The following is a 6083-nucleotide window of genomic DNA, read 5'->3' as shown; positions in this document are numbered from 1 at the left end:
CAGCATCATAATGTCAGGATGTTTTTCAGTGGCAGGGACTGGGAGACTAGCCAGGATTGAGGGGAAAGATGGATGGATAAAAGTACAGGGCGATCCTTGATGAAAACCTGTTCCAGAGCGCTCAGGACCTCAGACTGGGGCGACAATCCTATGCACACAGCCAAGACAACGCAGGCTTCAGGAAAAGTCTCTGAATGTCCTTGAGTGGCACAGCTAGAGCTAGGACCTGAACCCGATCGAACATCTCTGGAGAGACCTGAAAATAGCTGTTCAGTTACACTCCCCATCCAACCTGACAGAGCTTGAGAGGATCTGCAGAGAAGAATGGGAGAAACTCCCCAAATACAGGTGTGCCAAGCATGTAGTGTTTTCGCTTTGTCATTATGAGGTATTGTAGGCCGTCATTGTAAATAAGAATTTGCACTTAACTGACTTGTCTAGTTAAATAAAGGTTAAATAAAAAAATAAAAAAAAATTGTGTGTAGATTGATCAGTGAAAAACAATTGATCTATTTTAGAATTAGGCTGTGAAGTAACAAAATGTGGAAAAGGTCAAGGGGTCTGAATGCTTTCCGGATGCACTGTATTTTACTAAGGATTTGACATGGCTTATTCATTACATTTATAATGAAGTTTACCAAGTTTGCTACCACAGATATCTATGCTTCTCAGATACCAAAAATCTGGGACCATAAATACCATTTATTTGAAAAAAAAAACATGACACTTTTGACTTTGTTCATATTATTTATAATGATCTTGTGCTAATTTAGTATATATTTTTTTCACTCTTAACAGTTAATGTACTGTATACAGTTGATGGTTTACACATTAAGAGTGTCTGCTACTTTTACTCCCCTGAACAACCAGTGTTCTTTGCTGTCATCTAGTGAACAAAGGAGAAAACTACAACAATACTGAGCTTCACTTACACTTAAATGAATCTTATAAAACGAATATCTGTCTGGGAACATTTAGATGTTTTGAATGAGTGACCTTCTAAAAGTGCAGTAAATCGCCAGTATAGGAGTGTCCAACAGCACTTAGGTACTGCAATGCTCCTGGTCAGGAGAAATATGGTTAGACTACTCTGCCCGCTTCCAGTCAACAAGAAGATGACAATCACTGTGTGCTTGTTTAAAATCAAATAAAAAGCTACACTATGCATTTTATGGATGACAGAGATATACAAAAAAATACATATATTTACTGTATATTATTCACCTGTCTGTTACTAAAAGCCGTTAAAGATCGAGAGACAGGAGAGGAGAGCTTCTTTGGTTATCGTTAATCCATGATGTGCTCTTTGATCAATGGGATGAAGTACTATCGAACAAAACTAAGTTGACGGGCATAGTGAAACAAAAAGAAGAAAAAAGAATAAAAATCTCTACAATAGAGTGACTCTGAACTAATACATGTAACTCTTACACACAGTGCCTTCAGAATATATTCAACCCCTGTCACTTTTTCCACATTTTGTTGTGTTACCACCTGAATTTAAATGGATTCTATTGAGATGTCACTGATCTTCATAGAAATGAATAACAAATGAAAAGCTGAAATGTCTTGAATCAATAAGTATTCAACGGTTTGTTTTGGCAAACGCTAAACACATTTAGGAGTACAATATTGCTTAACAAGTCACATAATAAGTTGCATGGTTTTTTTAATGACTACCACATCTCTGTACCCTACACATACAATTATCTGTAAGGTCCCTCAGTTGAGTAGTACATTTCAAGGTTTTCCAATGCCTCGAAAAAGCAGACACTGAATATCTTTTCAGTTAAAGTTATTAGTCACTACAAAGATACAAGAAACCCCTCAGAATGGAAACCGTTCAGGCATTTCACCATGAGGCCACGAGGCCAATTAAAACAGTTACAGAGTTGAATTGCTGTGATAAGAGAGAACTGAACATAGATAGATACACAACATTGTACTTACTCCACAAAACTAACAAACATGAGAGTGAAAAGAAGGAAGCATGTGCGGAATAGAAATATGCATCCTATTTGGAAATAAGGCATAAAAATACAAGACTGCAGGGGCGTCATGCACCCCCAAAATCTGAGGGGGCACAAAGTACGTGAACATGGCCGGGGGGACGGTCCAGACGGGGGCTAGGACAGAATTTTGTATTTTTCAAACACCTGAAATGGCTTTTCCTGCAATCTAGAGCCAGAATCATTATGCTTAATTCCATGTCAAAAATACGTGCGGTGCATTCTGAAAGTTCCCAGACCCCTTGACTGTTTCCACATTTTGTTAACTTTACAGCCTTATTCTAAAATGGATGAAATTGTTTTTTCCCCTCTTATCAATCTACGAACAATACCCCATAATGACAGAGCTAATTTTAGAATTTTTTGCAAATGTATTAAAAATAAAAAACTGGAATATCACATTTACATAAGTATTCAGACCCTTTACTCAGTACCCTTTACTCAGTACTTTGTTGAAGCACCTTTGGCAGCGATTACAGCCTTGCGTCTTCTTGGGTATGATGCTACAAGCTTGGCACACCTGTATTTGGGAAGTTTCTCCCATTCTTCTCTGCAAATCCACTCAAGCTCTGTCAGGTTGGATGGGGAGTGTCGCTACACATCTCTGTCTGGGCTACTGAAGGACATTCAGAGACTTGTCCCTAAGACACTCCTGCGTTGTCTTGGCAGTGTGCTTAGGGTCGTTGTCTTGCTGGAAGGTGAACCTTTGCACCAGTCTGATTCATCAGACCAGAGAATCTTGTTTCTCATGATCTGAGAGTCTTTAGGTGCCTTTTGCCAAACTGGGCTGTCACGTGCCTTTTACTGAAGAGTGGCTTCCGTCTGGACACACTACCATAAAGGCCTGATTGGTGGAGTGCTGCAGAGATGGTTGTCCTTCTGGAAAGTTCTCCCATCTCCCCAGAGGAACTATGGAGCTCTGTCACCATCGCGTTCTGGGTCACCTCCCTGACCAAGGCACTTCTCCCCTGATTGCTCAGTTTGGCCTGGCGGCCAGCTCTAGGAAGAGAATTGGTGAATGCAAACTTCTTCCATGTGTTCTTGGGGACCTTCAATGCTACATAAATGTTTTGGTACCCTTCCCCAGATCTGTACCACAACACAATCCTGTCTCGGAGCTCTACGGACAATTCCTTCGACCTCATGGCTTGGTTTTTGCTCTAACATGCGCTGTGAACTGTGGGACCTTATATAGACAGGTGTGTGCCTTTCCAAATCATGTCCAATAAATTGGATTTACCACAGGTGGACTCCAATCAAGTAGTAGAAACATCTCAAGGATGATCAATGGAAACAGGATGCACGTCAGCTCAATTTCGAGTCTCATAGCAAATGATCGGAAAACTTATGTAAATAAGTTATTTATGTTTTTTATTCGTAATATTATTGAATTTTAGAATAAGACCTAACAAAATGTGGAAAAGTCAAGGGGTCTGAATACTTTTAATGTGCATTTTAAATTATCAGAAGTACGCAAACATGTACAAGAAATCCCGCTACTGTGAGGGTGTTGGTGAATGGAGAAAGGTAGAGTCAGGCGCAGGACACAGAGATGAGTATAGTCCGACAGTTTACTCTGAAATGAAGAGTAATATTCCAACACGGAAAACACAAAAATCCAAAGCACAAGAACACGAACCCACATGACAAACAATAACGCACAAAACAGAGAGGGAAGCCAGGGGGTTAAATAAGGAACATAATGAATGTAATCGAAATCAGGTGTGTATAATGAAGACAAAACCAAACGAAAATTAAACATGGATCGGTAACGACTAGAAAGCCTGTGACGTCGACCGCCGAATGTCGCCTGAACAAGGAGAGGGACCAACATTGGCGGAAGTCGGGACAACTACGACAATATAGGAATAAGGTGGAATCCTATAACACAGGCTCCGATGCCCGATATACGTGGCAGGGGCGGCAGGGTAGCCTAGTGGTTAGAGTGTTGGACTAGTAATCGAAAGGTTGCAAGTTTGAATCCCCAAGCTGACAAGGTACAAATCTGCCCCTGAACAGGCAGTTAACCCACTGTTCCTAGGCCGTCATTGAAAATAAGAATTGGTTCTTAACTGACTTGCCTAGTAAAATAAAGGTAAACTAAAGGAAGACCCAGCCGTGATCTACCCTACGATGCCTCTCTACCATACGAACTCAATGCATTTTATGCACGCTTCGACAAAAATAACACAGAGCGTGCACGAGGCCCCCACCAAACCAGGGGACTGGGTGATTTCGCTCTCCAAGGCCGTCGTGAGTAAGGTTTTTAATCAGGTCAACACTCTTAAGGCCACGGGCCGGACGGTATTCCAGGTCACGTAATCCCCACATGTTTCAAGCTGACCACCATCATTCCTGTTCCCAATAACTCTAAGGCTTCATGCCACAATGTCTATCGCCCTGTAGCACTCATTTCTGTAATCATGAAGTGAGGCAGGTTATGGCACGCATTAACTCCATCATCCCAGACACCCTAGACCAATTCTAATTTGCATATCACCCCAACAGATCCATAGACGATGCAATCTCAATTGCACTCCAGACTGACCTCACCCACCTAGATAAGAGGAATACCTACAGCATGTGAGAATGCTGTTCATTGACTACAGTTCAGTGTTCAACAGCATAGTCCTGTCCAATCTCATCACCAAGCTTGGGATCCTGGGACTGAACACCTTCCTCTGCAACTGGATCCTCGATTTCCTGACGGGCTGACCGCCGGTGAGCGTAGGAAACATTACTTCTGCCAGGCTGACCTTCACCACGGGGGCCCCACAGGGATTTGTGCTTAGTCCCTTCCTGTACTACCTGTTCACCCATGACAGCGTATCCACGCATGACACCAACACCATCATCAATTTTGCTGACAACATGACGGTGGTAGGCCTGATCGCCGGTGACGATGACAGTCAGTGACCTGGCGGTCAGTGACCAACCTTTCCCTCAATATCAGTAAAACCAAGGAGCTGATCCTGGACTACACGTCGATGGGGCTGCATTGGAGCGGGTCCAGAGCTTTAAGTTCCTCGATATCCAAATCACTAAGGACTTCAGATGGTCAACACACAAACAGTCATGAAAAAATAGGTACCAGAGCATCAAGTCTGTCACCAACAGGCTCCTGAACAGCTTCTATCCCCAAGCCATAAGACTGCTAAATAGCTCAAAACAAAATGGCTACATGGACTATCTGCATTGACCCTTCTATTTTTGTTGCACTGTCTTTATGCACACACACACCCACACACACACCCACACACACTATGCCCATTCTACACACACACTCACACTGATACTCCAAGACACACACAACACACACACTAACATTTTCTCATACACCCATAACACTCACACACATCCATACTGACTCTACACACACACACATACAGACACTCACATACAATCATCATATACTCTTTTTTATCATATACCCCTATACGGTATCTAACCCTACCACTCCAGTATCCCTGCACATTGTAAATATGGTAATGGAACTGACCCTGAAACTGACCCTGTATATACAGTGCCTTCAGAATGTGTTCATATCCATAGACTTATTACACATTTGTTTGTGTTACATCCTGAATTCAAAATGGATTGTATTTATTTATTTTCTCATCCAACTACACACAATACCTGGTATACATAATGACAAAGTGAAAACATGTTTTTAGAAATGTTTGCAAATGTATTGAAAACTAAGTACAGAAATATCTAATTTATGTAAGTATTCACACCCCTAAGTCAATACTTTGTAGAAGCTCCTTTAGCAACGATTGCAGCTGTGAGTCTTTCTGGGTAAGTCTCTAAGAGCTTTCCACACATGGAGTGTGCACCATTATTGTCTTCAAAATTCTTCAAGTTCTGTCAAATTGGTTGTTAATCACTGCTAGACAATCATTTGCTGCTGGTGCCATATATATCAAGCAGATTTAAGTCAAACCTGTAGCTTGGCCACTCAGGAACATTCACTGTCTTCTTGGTAAGCATATCCAGTGTCGATTTGGCCTTGTGTTTTATGTTATTGTCCTGATGAAAGGTGAATTAATCTCCCAGTGTCTGGTGGAAAGCAGA

The sequence above is a fragment of the Oncorhynchus mykiss genome, chromosome 20 (genome assembly GCF_057628025.1).
Source record: "Oncorhynchus mykiss isolate SJ-2025 chromosome 20, ASM5762802v1, whole genome shotgun sequence".
Lineage (NCBI taxonomy): Eukaryota > Metazoa > Chordata > Actinopteri > Salmoniformes > Salmonidae > Oncorhynchus > Oncorhynchus mykiss.
This window is presented reverse-complemented; position numbering follows the sequence as displayed.